The sequence below is a fragment of the Lissotriton helveticus genome, chromosome 11 (assembly GCF_964261635.1).
Source record: "Lissotriton helveticus chromosome 11, aLisHel1.1, whole genome shotgun sequence".
Classification (NCBI taxonomy): Eukaryota; Metazoa; Chordata; class Amphibia; order Caudata; family Salamandridae; genus Lissotriton; species Lissotriton helveticus.
In genome coordinates, this window is record NC_136072.1 from 1070402376 (window position 1) to 1070419204 (window position 16829).

General features: G+C 47.1%; 1 protein-coding gene across 3 annotated transcripts in view; it reads right to left on the reverse strand.

The window, feature by feature from the left end:
- The window catches only part of CCDC92 (coiled-coil domain containing 92), a 258966-nt gene that overhangs the window by 231250 nt on the left and 10887 nt on the right, over positions 1-16829 (reverse strand). The window contains exon 1 of one of the 3 annotated variants that reach the window (XM_078667626.1): positions 2130-2377. The exons of the other annotated variants lie outside the window; for them this stretch is intronic. The gene's annotated coding sequence lies outside the window, so the exon portion shown is untranslated. Of the gene's footprint in view, positions 1-2129; positions 2378-16829 lie in introns of those variants that run through there. 3 annotated transcript variants of the gene reach the window in all.

Genomic DNA, 16829 nt, shown 5'->3' on the forward strand with positions numbered 1-16829 from the left:
ACGTATTTTTAATATTTTCATGAAAACAAGAAGATTTAATCACCAAATCAGTGTGTAACTGTAAAAAGAGTTTCATGGCAAGGTGCAATCAATGCTTAGATAGCCTTTACTGTGCTTTTTATATCCTTTAGTCAACTACTGACATTTGAAATCGATGATACGTCCTCCCAAGGGGGCTTGTTAAGAATGAGACTAATGCATCTGCGCAGGTTGGCCAGGCGCTTCCCAAAAACGTTAGACGGGCGGGGGGAGGGGATGGATGAGGTCACAGCATTACCCAGTATGACAAATGTTCATGTTCCGTACTTATCAAGACACCCACTATATAAAAGGAAAATAGAAGGAATTAGATGGAACTGTTAAACAGGCATTTCCTCATAAACTAGACAAATAATACAAAGAGAAGACTATTGTATGAGGTTGGACAACATACAGAATAGGAGACAGTTAGCTCACCTGCCAATGTAGCATATTTGCATTTCACTTCGTCCTCACTCTCTTACACTAAGGATTAATGTGCATGCTTGTCAGATCTTTTTTCTCATAATAATTTTGGTGGTTATTAACAAACATTTCTAGTGTACTTCACAACCGAAAGGCGAGACCGCAATTATGCGCCCCTTTCAATTTCAGCTACCATGTTTTTGACTTCAATACTGCTGTTAAAGTCCAATGTCTCGTGGGGTCTGGTGTTCACTACCAAAAACAATATATGGTAATCTGAAATGTACTGACCATGGCAGGCATTTAGCTCTGATTTTATCTACCCTTCACTGAAAATATCACAAAAGTATATTTCTGCCTCCAAAAGGGCCGCAGTAGAGCTCTTAAGGAATAGGTATTATATAGTGCACTTGAGGCCACATAAGCAAGTACAGTGACCGCAAAAGGGAAAAAACACAAAATAGATCACATTTCCATAAAAGAGAGCTAGGGTCCCTAAAACACAGACATAGAGAGCCATTACAGAGAAGGTAAGCAATTTCCAAAAGCAGTTACTGCACTCATAAAATGGGTATAAACAATGTGTAGAGCTACTGTGCCCTCAAAACCAGATATAATGCCATTAGAATGAAAGTGTTTAACTCTTCAAAAAGTTGTTGTAGTGCTCTGAAAAAGAAGGCACATAGCTATCAAAAACTAGCATTAGCGCATAAAAAGAGCAGCTACAGCTTCACAAAAGAAACAATAAAAGGGCAATGGTGCCTTAAAAAATAACAATATGAAACAAATAAAAGGTCGAGGGGCAGAAAAAAATAGTCATAGTGCCCACGACTTCTTTCCAAAATAAAAAAAAATAACCTAAGCTACATACACACAGTTAAGACAGCTCAGCGGGTTAATACATGAAATGAGGAAATCAAAGAGCAGAATTCGAATTCTGATCGGTGGCCTCGGCTTTTCAGCCTTCAGAGGTTGATATAAGCGTACTGTCTGATGGGTAAAATCACTCTTCTGAATCAATACAGCGCCTGCCAAGAAAACTGCATCAACAATATATTTGGTAGCGCTCAGTCATTAACGAAATTGTTAACTCGTATATATGGTTTAAAGAAAATATAGAGGTACACTTAATTTGTGTAACCGAGCCCTACTTGAGCATTTGCGTTCATGAATAACTAGCCATGCACAGATAAACTTACGAATGACCAATAAGTCGGTGGGCACGCACTTTCAAACATACTGGACATATAAAGTGTAACGTATGGGGACTCAGTGCTCAATCACGTGCTCACTCAGCTCGTGTTGATGTTCTTTACAGAGGAGCGGGCGTGCACGCCTGTCACACTCTCCGGCACACCCCATGCACAGCCTATGCAGCAGGGCCCCTCCCTGCAGAGGGAAGGCCGCCCGTCCAGCAGGGTGGCACCGGGGCCACTGTGCACTGCACGTGCACCTGCAATGCGGATGGCATGCTGCTCTCCTGCGCGCGCCCAGCCCAGCCCAGGGAGCATTTGCGACCACAATAAAGATAACCATGGGCCCCCGCAGTGCACAGCAGCATCTCTGGGCCCCCGCAGCCGCGGCGGGGGGGGGGCTGGAACAGCCCACAGCTGCCCCCCCCCCCCCGTAGTAGTAAACAGAAGAGAAGCATCTACCCCAACCCCTCTCTAGCCCTAAATACTTGCCCTCCTCGCCTTAATCCTTCATCGGGATCCATCCGCTCCGATAACCTCCATCTTCCTGAGCTCCTCGCTCAGCTGCTCTCCGCCCCGCCCGGCTAGGATGCAGCACAGAGCCCCAGGAACGCCCTTTATCTTGTGAACAGATGATGCGCCCGGGAGCCCGAGCTGTCCACCTGCCCAGGCGCCGGCACTAGGCTAGGGGCGCGGGATGGGATGGGACGAGATGCGGGCGGACGGCCGGGTCTTCGTGCAAAGCATGCCAGCGCCTGCTCTGATCAGAGGGGGCCAGGGATGAGATAGGCTCGCTCCCAGAGGAGCGCTGATAGGCCTGCAGAAGGCAGAGCTGACAAGCTGCCTCCCAGGCTGGCCGTGACATCCGATCTGTAACCTTCAAAAGCCGATATGGATTCTGGAAGCACCGCAGACCTAGAGCCGGCATGTGTCTGCCTTTAGAGATGCACGCCTCCCCTGCTGCCACCCTCAAAACAATCACCAAAGGGGGGGGGGGGGGGGCACACAAACGGCGCTGTACAGATACACCCATAAAGTGATAACATTTCTAAAATCCCAATGAAAACCTATGTCATAACACCAAAAAACAAGTGAAGACACAAACTTAACTGTCCTTGAAAAATGACTGCCTGTACCTGATACACCCAACACTTGAGCATCAAACATAATGACGACGTGTATTTTTTTTAAATTATCCCGCCCTTGTTGCGCTTAGAGATATAAGAGTCTATTTAACCTGTGTGGAGAGAGGTACTCCTCTCGATAGCCCAAGGTCGAGCCACCCATCGCCAGGCCATGTTACACCGCCAGTCAGATGGTGAGTCTGCAGCCTCCACTCATGGCCGTGTATTCAATAGGGGTAGCGGAAGTAACATCAAACACCCTTTGGCCTTAATGATATTACAGGAAGTGACATCAATTGACCTTTAAACCTAAATATCCTCAGAAAGTGCTGCCCTTTTACCTTAACTCTGAAGACACCTCCTTAATTGACATCGCTAACGTACCATAACTGCATGATTACTATAATGCAACTCAACAAAATCTGTTTTATAAACCACCTATATTAAGGTACTGAGTGACATAATCTTTGCTAGCTGTGGGAAGTAATACTTGTCCTGCATTGTAGCGAGCCAGACAGATTTGGGGGTTATAACAGTGACAACACTTCGAATTAAATGGAATCAAGTAGTGTATTTTAAAAGCACAATTTCTCCATAAATGTACCACAAAGCCATAGGCTCTGAAAGGATACTCATCATATTCAACTCTTTTCATAGTGTGCTTAAGCCAATGAAACTATATGCTTCCAGGGAGTTGATCCCATTGTTTTCAGATTGTGCTATGGATGCCCCTATATATTTAAGAAATACCTCCAATTGTACTAGGGTAAGCATTTTATCATGCATGTCCCTCATATGCCATGTGTGCACCCTAATGCCAAAAACGATCTACAATATGCCAGTTTCAGTTTCAGAAATTGCAAATAATTCCATTCATATACATTATGTCAAAATTACCTCTAGTATGTCCGGGCCAGAGTCCTATCATAGTTACTCCCATCCCATATGCCATGCTTTTCTCTCTTATGTTAAGAAGTTTCTCCAATGAGCTAGCAACACAGGTGCCCCCAAGGAAAAAAAGTCCTCAAGTATGCCTGTGCCAGCATTTTTCAATGGGTACAACGTATGCCAAAAACTGCTTTTCGTATGCCAGCACCAGTATTTTATGTAGGGTGACCATAATGTCAAAACCTCACTCCAGCATGCCAAGTGCCAGCATTCTGTCACAGGTGCCTGTCATGCTAACAATTTCCTCCAATATGCAAGCAGCAGCATTTTACTTGCATACCTGTAGTATAAGCCAAGAATTACCAACAGTATGCCCGGGCCAACAGCAGACATTGCATTCTTACCCACGCTCACTTACATTCACTCGCTCACACTCCCTCATTCATTCTCACTTACTTGCACTCATTTACTATTATTCACTATCCTGCGCTCACTCCTATTCACTCACTGACAATCATCTCACTCACTACATGTCACTAACTCTCACTCACTACCTGCCACTGATTTGCACTCGCTTCTACTAACACATACAGGAACATGCCCACAAACACACACTCTTTTGCACACACACACTCTAACCCACAAGCACACACCCAACATTCCTTTAAATGCGTTTTTTACTTCCATCATCTGTAACTGGAGATATTGTTCCAGCTCCTGGTGTTCCATTTTCAATTAAACTAATAGTGAATAATACACTACTATATACTATTAGTGCAACTAAACATGGGCAGAAAACAGGCGTGGAACACCAATACCCATACGAGCAAGCCGCCCCAGTCTTTTTTGCACTGACTTTGCTACCCCTGAGGACAGGGGTCGCACAGGAAGTGAGTGCCAAGGAACGCAGTTGTGACCCCCGGCAATCCCTAAATTACATCCATGTCCCCATCCACAAGCAGTCATCGAATACATACTATGTTATAATTAGCCGTAGTGCTCAATGCCCAAATATAGCATGGCAGTTGGTGAGGAACAATGGGGGTGGTAGTCTTCCATCTGCCCCTCTCTGGGGCCCAGGTATTTGTTGGGGGTGCCTCCTTCAGCCTGCCTACCACAAGCGGCACGGGCGAAGGGGGTTCTCTTCTGCAGTGCACATATGTTTTTATTGCATGAAGTATGTTTACCAGTTGCCCAAAACACCTTATATCTAAATGCCAAAGACGCATGACAACATTGTTCGCACCTCGACAGACTTGGAGTGGCTGATACTTAAAACCAACATCGTCTTCCCATCGTGCTGTATTACCTACAAGGGAGTAACAACCAATACACACCTGCGTAGCTGACAGAAAAAAACACATTTGACTTAGCCAAGGGAATACACAAAACCATTATATCCCAACCCTGAAATCAAGAATGCAAAAAGGAAAAGACTAGAAGATAAGCCTTCTCATATCCCATACGAAACGGAAAATTTAGGCACCACAAACTAAGAAACACCCAGCTCCTTCTGCCTGTCAGTGCCAAGTTACGAAAAAAACACTACTCCTTTCCTTTTCAGTTGCTTTTTGTACACAATCATAAATTGAACTTTATATCTAATCCTCCACTGGGTTTTGAACTCCATTCAATGTCCAGTGTCTGACTTTGACAGAGACAAATGGATATACCATTGGCGGCTCTCAACATTTTGAACCGGTGTACCACCGAGGCTGAGACTGCCTTTCACGCATGCATTCAAAACCTTTTCAAAGAGGTTGGCCACTGTGTGCCCGTCTAGAGCATAGCTACTTAACCCACGGCTACGCTGCTTCAAAAACAATGGCACACTCATTAACAACAACTCCACATATGTAGAAACCCAAAGAATCAACACAAACAGTAGGACTGAGTGACAGAGGCAAGGCTTTCAGGATGCTGAAGTGGAATACCGCCCAAGGACAAATGCTGTCAGAAGTTATTCACTCACTCATCCATGTATACATTCCTCTAAGTGGCCTAAGCACTGCCTACAGACATCTGTCTGTAACCATATGTCACTCATGGCAGCCATACGTCATTCTGTGAGTGATGAATGCCTGTTCTAGTTTGTCTCTTGATCAGTTGTGATTGGAATGGAAGCAAGTTTGCACTCACAACCTTTTGTGGGAGAGGGAAGCTTGCTCTACTACTGACATAACTGAATAGCCTCCCCCAACTTTGGGGAAGACTATTTAAAACCAAACACCGGTATTTATAGAATTCAGCAGGAGGGTGCTAGCAATTATCTGAAGGCTTTCCTACTAAAGACTCGCTCAGTGAAAAAACATGAGCTCCAACTTTACGACGTGTTAGCAGATTCTACCCCTGATTTGTTGTTCCTAACCGAAACATGGCTAACTGACGCTGTCAATCCCACGATCGCTAGTGCCATACCCCGGGGCTATCAGATCATTAGGAAGGATCGTCCCTAGGGGAGAGGAGGCGGTGTGTCCTTAATTTTTAGGAACACCCTCAGCTGCATTTTCTTACCGATTATGGAGATTGAAGAGGCTGAGAGTCTGGGCTTCCTTTTGAATATTTCAGCTCATCAGTCCATTGCGGGGGTTGTAATCTACCGCCCTCCAGGATCGGGGGGGGGGGGGGGGGGGGGGGGGGGAGGGACATTTTGCCACACCATGCTACTCAGCCTGATAAAGGCCATGTGCAGAGGGGGTTGGTAGCAAAGAGGGCGCCCACTAGCCACAGGAAGTTTATCCCCACTGCGCAGAGTCTTTGTCAGCTGCGTTTTTATTTTTTTATGGGATTAGTTTTTAATATTTTTTCTTTTTGATGAAAACATTGTGCTCTTCACAAAATATTTTCACAAAAATCTCAATTTTTATTCTTTCAACCAATTTTCGGTGGGTTTTGGCATAATATCCATTTCTCTTGGAGCCTTCCAGCACTCCTCTTGGGTCCGGCACAACCCATGGTGGCCTTCAGTGGCTGTGGAATTTTATGTTTACACAGCACAAAACTCGAAAAATGTTCTTTCAAAATCACAAGTTTCAAAATTGGCTGAAAAATAAAACATTTCAGCCTTTCTCTAGCCAATCACATTTGTTAAAATATTCAAATACGAGTGACAGATCTTCACCGAAATCTTCATGCTAGACCTTAGCTTACTTTATCAAGTAATTGTTAATTTTGGTGCAGATCCATGCACAGAGTCAAAAGTTATAAACAAATAACAATATTCTCTTTCAATTGAAGGTAAGCTGTATCATAACTAAATAGCGCCGACTGCAACTTTGCAATGTATATACACACACACACACACTGTGAAAACGAGAATCATGCTACATTATGTACTTTATTCCAGATACACAAGCGACAATCTTTAGCTGAAGGAAAATTATGGTTATGATTCAAAAACTATAATAAATTGAGATTTGGCAGACTACATCCCAAAAATCTGTTACATATTTTCTGTCATATGGGGCCCATTTTTAGTCCAAGGCATGGTTTTCAATCATATCCTATGCCCATACTCAATTCCAGAGAATGATACTTAGGGATGTATATCAAGGTTCTGAGTACATGGTGTGCCAACTTTCTTTTTCATTTCTTTCTTACTCGAGGACCTCAAACAGAGGACTCAAACTGCAGTTCCATATTGAAATGTTAACAACTTATGATATCAGTGATTTGCTTCTGACTTCAAATAAGCCTAATCACCACCATTCGTGCCTGAAGAGGCTAGGAACACTTCTAGAAATAGCCTGACCCTAAATATATCCATGGACCCTCTCCAATCTTCAGGCCATTTGTGGCAATCAATTCTTGATAGCACAAAGAATTTGTACCTTGGAATAGTTTGTGCCCATTCCAAAATGGGCAATAAATTGAATAGCGTGGTTTGTGCACTGCAGAGCGTGCTCTATGACCAGCACTGTGACAATTACATTTGTTTTGCCATTTTAAGACTAGTTTTAGTGTATCTGGAGGCCCGCCAAAATGTCACTGCTTTCTGGGCTGAGCTCCGTGCCCCCTGAATAACTCTCATGATGGAGTTACCAGACTATTTGTGAACTCCGACACTGAGAAAGGGATTGCTTCACTGAAAATGTTAGCACCACAAAAGCCAATTAGACAGTGAGAATCCATGAACTCATTTTGAGGCAGAGAAGATGGAAATGGTCAACGAGAAAAAAGGCTCTCTTGACAATCAGACTTAAAATATTGCTACCTGAATGGTGCATACATCTAATGGTCAAAATACACATAAAGTTAAAAGACTGAAGTTCACCTGGCACCTTTCTGTAAAGCAAATATCTCCCAAATTAGTGAACACCCAAACATAAAAAGATATCTTCTACATGAAGCTCTACCTTCATGACGAATTTAGTGCAATTATATTGAGCCATTTTTGGTGCAAAGGTAAGTTGCCAATAATAAATAATAATAAACTCAGCCAATAAGTTTTGCCTTAAAAGGCGAGCATGACGTAGTAGCTTTGATAATGCATTTATTTGTTTTGTGTTTCCACAAATATATATATATCCATAGGTAAATATATATCCACACATCTTGTCTTATCATACGAACACGAAAGTGGCACTCAAGGCTGAGTTTATCAAGTCTAAAATGTATTTAAGGCACAAGGACAATCAAAGCGTTTCGGTTGCCAGCGGCAACCTTGGTCACGATCAACTGCAATTTTGTTTTCACAACATAAATACAATCAATCCCAGTGTGCATTGTGCAAACACTATGATCTATCAAAAATTAAGTACAAAATGTGAGCGTTATCTTTTAACATTCAAGTAATTCATTAAAGCCAATGATCTCTGCAATACAATACGTGTTGATATATATATACATATACACACATACATACACACATACATACATATATATATATATATGTATATATACATATGTATATATACACATACATATATATACACACACACATATATATACACACACACCCATATATATATATATACACACACACATATATATATATATATATACACACACACACATATACACACACACACACATATATATATACACACACATATACACACACACATATGTATACATGCACACACACATATATACACACACACATATACAGACACACATATGTCAACATGAACAACGCTCCTTCCGATCCACTGAGACCCAAGAGAGGTGGCGCACACGCCGGCAGAGCACTCCGGCAAATCAATCCAAACAATATCCAAATACGTGCGCTCTCAGGACGCTCTCTGTGTCCTGAAAGCGCACGTATTTGGATATTGTTTGAACACACACATATTTATACACACACACACACATACATATGTATACACACACACATACAATATATATATATATGTATATTTCCTACTGGTGGTTGCCAATAGGTAGCTATAGATAGGTCTGCTTTGCCATAGAAGGAGCATTTTTTGATCTGCTAATAACTTTAGTCCCGTATGACAAATCTTCACAAAACTACCCCCCCCCCCAAAAAAAAATCATCCACGTAAGCTTCTTCCTGGAATGTTTCGGGGTGATCCATCAAGAGGGGAGGGAGGAGGAGGGCTTGGGGGGAAGGGGGGTGTTGGGAGGCTGCGAAAAAACGTAAATTCCCCATTCATTTTCTATAGCCTTCTTTTTTCAGGTTTTAGCAAAAACTGATGAACGGAATTACATCAAATTTGGAAGGAAGATAGTCTGCACATTGTGCTTTGCTTTGGTGTAAATCATGTTGTTCGTTTTTTTAATTATGAGCGGTAAAAGAATAATTGCATACTTTGGCAGTTTGGCTCGCAAGAGTCCCGCAGGTGCCTCGCGAGACTGCAGAATCAACAAGCATTAGAAATGCAATAGGTCTCGCAGCATTAGAGTTAGTGCTTTTAGAATTGTTAATGGGTTTTTTTGTAAATCTTTAGCATGAGGGTGAGGGTGAGTGAGGGTGAGTGAGGGTGGGTGAGTGTGAGTGTGAGTGAGGGTGAGTGGGGGTGAGTGTGGGTGAGTGTGGGTGAGTGTGGGTGAGTGTGAGGGATTGAGGGTGAGGGGTTGAGGGTGAGTGAGGGTGAGGGGTTGAGGGTGGGTGAGGGGTTGAGGGTGAGTGAGGGTGAGGGGTTGAGGGTGAGTGAGGGTGAGGGGTTGAGGGTGAGTGAGGGTGAGGGGTTGAGGGTGAATGAGGGTGAGGGAGGGTGAGGGGTTGAGGGGTTGAGGGTGAGTGGGGGTGAGTGAGGGTGAGGGGTTGAAGGTGAGTGAGTGTGGGTGAGTGAGGGTGAGTGTGGGTGAGTGTGGGTGAGTGTGGGTGAGTGTGGGTGAGTGTGGGTGAGTGTGGGTGAGTGTGGGTGAGGGATTGAGGGTGAGGGGTTGAGGGTGAGGGGTTGAGGGTGAGGGGTTGAGGATGGGTGAGGGGTTGAGGGTGAGTGAGGGTGAGGGTGAGTGAGGGTGAGGGGTTGAGGGTGAGGGGTTGAGGGTGAGGGGTTGAGGGTGAGTGAGGGTGAGGGGTTGAGGGTGAGTGAGGATGAGGGGTTGAGGGTGGGTGAGGGTGAGTGTGAGTGAGGGTGAGGGTGAGTGAGGGTGAGGGTGAGTGAGGGTGAGGGGTTGAGGGTGATTGAGGGTGAGGCGTTGAGGGTGAGTGAGGGTGAGGGGTTGAGGGTGAGTGAAGGTGAGGGTGAGGGTGAGTGAGGGTGAGGGGTTGAGGGTGAGTGAGGGTGAGTGAGGGTGAGGGGTTGAGGGTGAGTGAGGATGAGTGAGAGTGAGGGTGAGTGAGGGGTTGAGGATGAGGGGTTGAGGGTGAGTGAGGGGTTGAGGGTGAGTGAGGGTGAGGTGTTGAGGGTGAGTGAGGGTGAGGGTGAATGAGGGTGAGGATGAGGGGTTGAGGGTGAGTGAGGGTGAGGGTAGGTGAGGGGTTGAGGGTGAGTGAGGGGGTGAGGGTGAGTGTGGGTGAGGGTGAGTGTGGGTGAGGGTGAGTGTGGGTGAGGGTGAGTGTGGGTGAGGGGTTGAGGGTGAGTGAGGGTGAGTGAGGGTGAGGGATTGAGGGTGAGGGGTTGAGGGTGGGTGAGGGGTTGAGGGTGAGTGAGGGTGAGGGTGAGTGAGGGTGAGGGGTTGAGGGTGAGGGGGTAGGTATTTTGGGATGCGAGGTGACACCGCCACGAGACCTTGTCATAAATGCATAAAAACATATCCCTATAAAAAGAAAACAAAACACGAGATAAACAACATCCCTTAAGGAAAGTTACGTGCTGTGAGCCGCGGGGAGGGCTGTCGGAAACACCTACGGAACTGACATTTTAGAAACGCGTGGGCTGCAGGAAGGTCCCCCGGCACCTTGCAGAACAGAGCCTGCTTGTGATTGTGAACAGTGTGTGGTCGAATCTGCCCTCCAGCGGAAGGAACGCATCACATTGTAAATGCACGCAGCAGGGGGCGTCATGATTACCAGAGTGGGCACAATAGCACCGGAATACCGCCTATGGAGGGGTGTGGGCAGTCTGATTCTATCAGGCAGCCCCCTGCAGGTGCTGCGTGGGGTGGGGCTTGAACTACAGGCCGGGGAGCTTTGTGTACTGTGCTTGTGTGACTACTTTCAGTAAAAAAAAAAGGTTATTCTACTGTTTGTCCTTTAGACGATCCGGGGAGGGTAGAGGGGAGCTATTTATTAACCAAGGCGTGGGCGGGGGGTCTGGCCCTGAACCCCAGGGCCGTCCCAGTGCAGTTTGCGCATCACCTCGAATGCTGTTCATGCAGCTTCAGACACGGAACTGGCCTGCCCCGTCTGGTCTGAGATATTGGCTCAGTCCGCTTTCTCTTTACAAGTGGTAACAAGAACGGGTGGAGGGGGCAGGGGAGGAGGGGTCCGGGGAGGAGGGAAGGGCCAGAGGGACTTGATGGGAGTGGTGGGGGGGAGGGGGAGGGTATAGAGAGGGAGAGGAGGAGAGACAGGACAGGGGCAAAAAAAAGAAATTCAGTAAAGACATCTTCCCTATGGGCCAGCATCAATTTGCAGCCTGTAATGGCCGTTACCATGCAACATGTATCAGCAGCCACACCCTGACTAAACTGTGCTTGTCAAAAGAGGCTCATGGGAACGACTGTACTCGAAGGAGGGCATCTGTACTGTCACTATGGTTTGCAGGACATTAGCCCTTCAAGCTATGTTTTCTGTTCCTCGAACTGGAGAACATAAAGGATATAAACACCAGGCCCATAAAATTGTATGCAGCAAAGAACAGAATCTAACCTAGCAACAGGTATCCGGCGACTGCTAGATGCACAGCAACCTAACACGGCGGGCAGGGGAGGGGGCGGGCAGGGGAGGGGGCGGAGAGGGGAGAGGTGCGACACGGCAGGCAGGCAGGGGAGGAGAGTAGAAGGAGGAGGGGGGAGGAGCTGTATGTGTGAGTGCTCCCGAACAGGACAGGAGGCTTGTAGGAGTCTGAGGGAGCATGTAGACAGCACAGGGCCGAAAGGAGACGTGCATGTATGTGTTTTTAAGAGCAGTAAGTGTCAAATGAAACAAGCAGCATGTGCATGCCGGTAGGGGCAGGTAAGGAGAAAAGGGCAGAGGGTTTGCGTCTGGTGTGCGCGCGCACATGAAGGGGTAGGTGCAGGCAGGCAGGCCTGTGAGTGTGAGTTCAGCGGGAACACGACAGAAAGGCTATCATATTGGAAAAGGAGCAGTCAACACAGGCAGGTACACAGAAACGGGTGCGTGTGTCTTTGGCAATAGACAGAGGTAACAGGACATGCAACATACGTGTGCATATAATGGTAGGTTCAGAGATAAAGAGGTATCAATTCAGACGAGAAACGACTGCATGTGTGGACAGTGAGAGTAGAGACAGACAGGCAAACAGAAATGTGTATGTGTGTGTCTATTTAGTAGCAGACAGATGTAACAGAACAGGCACGTGTGCGTGTACAGGGACCACGGATAGACACGCTGCCCGTGTTTGTGTGATGGGGCAGACTCAACAGAGAGGCCACGCGTGTGTGCTGACAGGAAGCAGTTGATATAGGCATGTGCGCGTCTACATAGACAGGAAAATGTGTGTGTGTGTACACGCGCGCGCAGAAAAGGGGCAGCGTGAGAGACATGCAGCATCTGTGCCTTGGAGTGGAGACAGACATCACAAACAACCAAACAGAAATGTAAAAATGTGCGCGAGACAAGAGTGCACATATGCGTATCGGTGCAGGCAGCGAAAGTGTACACTTGTGAGCAGTAGGGGCTTGTTTGTAACTTTCAGGGGCGACAGAAGTAAGACACGCAAACAGAGAGTACATATGTGCACGGAGAAGAGACAGACAAGGATGAATCTGGACAGACAGCACGGACTTCGGTGCAGTGCCATGTGCTATACAGAGCAGCCAATTGTGCGTATGGGGTGCACACGGGTGTGCGTCTGTATGTAGAACTGTGGGAAAGTAAGGGGCATAAACTGGCGGCAATTATGCGTGGGTAGAGAAGGACAACTCGGAGGAGAGGAGGCAAGGTGAAAGCAGTGTCTGTCTATAGGGGGAGATATGTAAGAGGGCAGAAAGGCAACAGTAAGGTACGAGGAGGCATGCAGCTAGTGTGTTTTGGGGTCAATAACACCAACGGGGGAGACGCAACAGCGGCAGATTGACAGTATATATGTATATCAGTAGGGGAGATGGATTTCGTGACCTGGTCAGTGAAGAGGGAAGAGAGGGGAGGGGGGAGGAGAAATGCGACACGGCGGGAAGGGGCAGGCAGGATGACTCAGGGGAGGGGGCGGAGCGGGGCAGAGAGGCATGTGGGTGTGAAGAAGCCGGGCCTTTGAAGTGAAGCTAAGCTTCACTTCAAAGGTGTCGGAGGAATGCGGGCGGCTGTGCACGCGCTTTTAAGCTCAATGCACATGCGCATTGAGCTTAAAAGTCACGGGCACTGCAAGGAATCGCCACGATTCCTTGCAAGTTAGATAAAGTGTGGATGAGCCCCTATAGTCTCGCTTGCTCGATGCGCATGCGCATCGACAGGCGAGACCTAAAAATGGAGCCTTATGATTGGTCGAGAGGCCTGCTTTTACCGTGAGCCTAACCTGTAGTTACGTGTGTGGTATTTCCAAAGAGCGAACCTAGACAGAAGGCAGCAGAACGTTTTCAGGGGTCAAAGACAAGCATAACGTCAAGAAGAGATAGGAGACGTGGTGGTTTGTGGACTTAGTAAGCATTGTGATATAGTGTTCTTTAAAGAATGAGTGGATTTGTTTTCAAATTAAAATGTGGTTCGTAAAAGAAACATTTTGTGAAACGTTAAGGAACACTCACGTAAATTATGCAAAGGATTAGCCCTGCAAAGATATTTTAAAAACCTACTGAATGGGTTTACATCAAACCATAAAATATCCTGTAATGATAAAACTGTATTAATCCTGTTACGTTTGTTGCAATTACCTCAGCAGTTTTTGCTGTAGGATATAATAAACGTTTCTATGAAATTTCAAATGAGAAATGGTATGTTTAGTTCAGACAAAATAGCTTTGCACCTCTGCCCCAGATCGTTCTTCGGGAAATTTGAAGAAGGAATATGAGGTAGAGATGCACTAGCGAATGGCAGCCTCAGCGTAAGGCTCCCTCTGTCCGGCACTAATTATCCTATTAAAATATCCTATTTCAGGCACTTCTGGACGCTGTGCATGTAGGATACTGGACCATACACTCTCCAATGTGTGCTGGCCGAGTTTGGTGAGGAACACCGTTGATCCGGGCTGAGGGGGAGCTGCGTTGCCTGCAGCGGCTGTGACCTGTGGAGCGCGGTGTCGGGGAGGTCGGCCGCACCAGCTACGTGAGGCCGGGGCTTCCTCTGCGTCCTGAGACCCTGCAAGGTGCGAAAATCACGGCCTTGGTGACATCGGGACCGGAGAGCTACGGACCGGTGAGGAGTGAGCCTGGTGGGGGGGTCTAGGACGTACTGGGGCTGTGCTATACTGGCGGTGCGAGGAGACATTGCAAGGCCCCATCGGCCATCATCCCGTGCTGAGCGCGGTGCAGGCCTGCGAGGCAGCCCCCCTTGGAGACCCGAACACCGGGTTTCGGACGGTGCAGTGCTGGCGCTTACTGGAGACTTCCCCCCTCCTTAATATTAGCTGTTACCTTATCATTGACGGTCCTGAACTGGTGCAGTGCGTTGGCTGGGACAGAATATCCTGTTTGGCGGGAAGCACCTAGGGCTGGAAGTGAGGCAATAGCTCCAGCGCTCTGGGCCCATATAGCGCCATATAGCACCAGAGGGCAACTACCTGCGGCGAAACTGCAGTGGAGGTGCTGGTGGTACGGAAGGTATCGGATTACCCCCCTCACCTGGCCGCTGCGGGTGGAGTGCCGTGGAAACGGAGTCGAGACGCCCAGGGCCGTTTTTATGAACTATTTGCCGCCATATTGGATTCATCTCCTTTAGACCTGAGTGGAAAGGATAGCGCTTCTGGATTAATTTGGCACGCAGTGACACCCTGGAAGTACTAAGCAATCTGTATGTGTGAGCGAGTTGCACCTTAGATTAGAAGGATTGTGAAGCGTGGTTACACAGGCTGAGGGACGTGCCGTGCCCCTTGTACACCATAATACTAAGAGAGTTTTTTCCTCATTTCGACTTTCTCTGTCTCTAACATCGATATCGAACTGCTTGCTGACGCTCTGCTGCAAGCTCGGGCACCCAGCGTTACGCAAGGATGGGGAAACCGGACACGAGACAGCCGAAGCTCACCTTTGATTCCACCAAGAAAACAAATCGAGCTGGAGGGCCTCGTACTGGTCAAGATGGAACGGAAGACGCAAATGGAGACTCCTTAGATGCGACGGCGAACCTACAAGCAGTTTTGCGCGAAATGAGACAAGGATTCGCGACAATAGCTGACAAAGTAGATGGAATATCGTCGCGCATGGATGCAGTAGTCCATAAGTTGGATGCCCATGAAGTCCGACTGAAGGAAGCGGAACAACGTATATCGGACTCGGAGGATATTACTACGAGACACGCTACGCAGTTGTCCAGGATGGATAACCTATTGTGAGTTATTGCGTCTAAGAATGAGAAATTGGAGGCGAGAAGTAGATGCAATAACGTACGCATAATGGGTATTCCGGAGACGACCAACATGGGCAGGATGGAGGAGTACGTGGAGAAGATGTTCTTGGCGGCAATCGGCGCGGAAGTATTCTCTTCGCAATTCATCGTGGAGAGAGCGCACCGGTCCTTAGCCCCTAAACCGAAGCCGGGTGCGCCTCCCAGACCTATTATCGCTCGGCTGTTGAACTATAGGGACAGAGACGCGGCATTGCGTGCGGCCCGCAGTTCCAAGACACTCTCGTATGATGGTAATTTCTTTACTATATACCCGGACTTCACACCCATGGTGCAGGAGGAGCGGAGAAAATTTCTATCTGTGAAAGCCAAATTACGTGATATGCAAATGGACTATGCATTGCTCTACCCAGCTAGGCTGAGAGTCACATACCAGGGTCGACAACAATTCTTCTCAAACCCCCAACAAGTTGAGGATTTCATCAAGCAATATAAGCGAGCTAACAGAAATGCTGACAGAATGGAAGAAGAGCCGGATCCACTGCACGACGAGATGGAGTCTGGTGAACAGTGAGTGGACGGACAATGAACAATTGTCATAATAGAAACCATTAACAAATGTGTGGGGGACAGATAAAATGGGAAGGGGACCGATGTCCGGAGAAGGTACAATCCTACGATGAGGCTTTGAACATATCCCGCATTATAATGAGCATTGGGTGACACGAGTGTAGTTGTGGACCTACCAATATGTGTTCTTTTTATACACTGTTTTCTGTTGTTTACTGCTAGTGATGTTTGCTGGTATGGCGCCAGAGGTGCCTGAGGTTATACCGCTGGACACCCCCTCAGGGTCATCGGGTCAAGCCCCAAGTCACATTGTGGTCTTGACAAAAATGAGGGGGAGACGTGTAGCCACCTAGACATGAACCCCAACGGGAAATACCCAAGAAGTTTAGTTGAGATTTGGGCATACACTGGCCCTAGTTTTTGGGGCAATTGTGGGTGGGACGGGGAGGGCACATGGCTGGCAGGTTGGGGTTTGCTTCAGTGGGAGGGGGGTGGGGCTAAAATGCTACCGGAAGGGGGTAGGGACAGAAATTTGTTATGGGAGGTGAGCGGTTTGGAACAATAGTTGTTTTTTTTTCCACA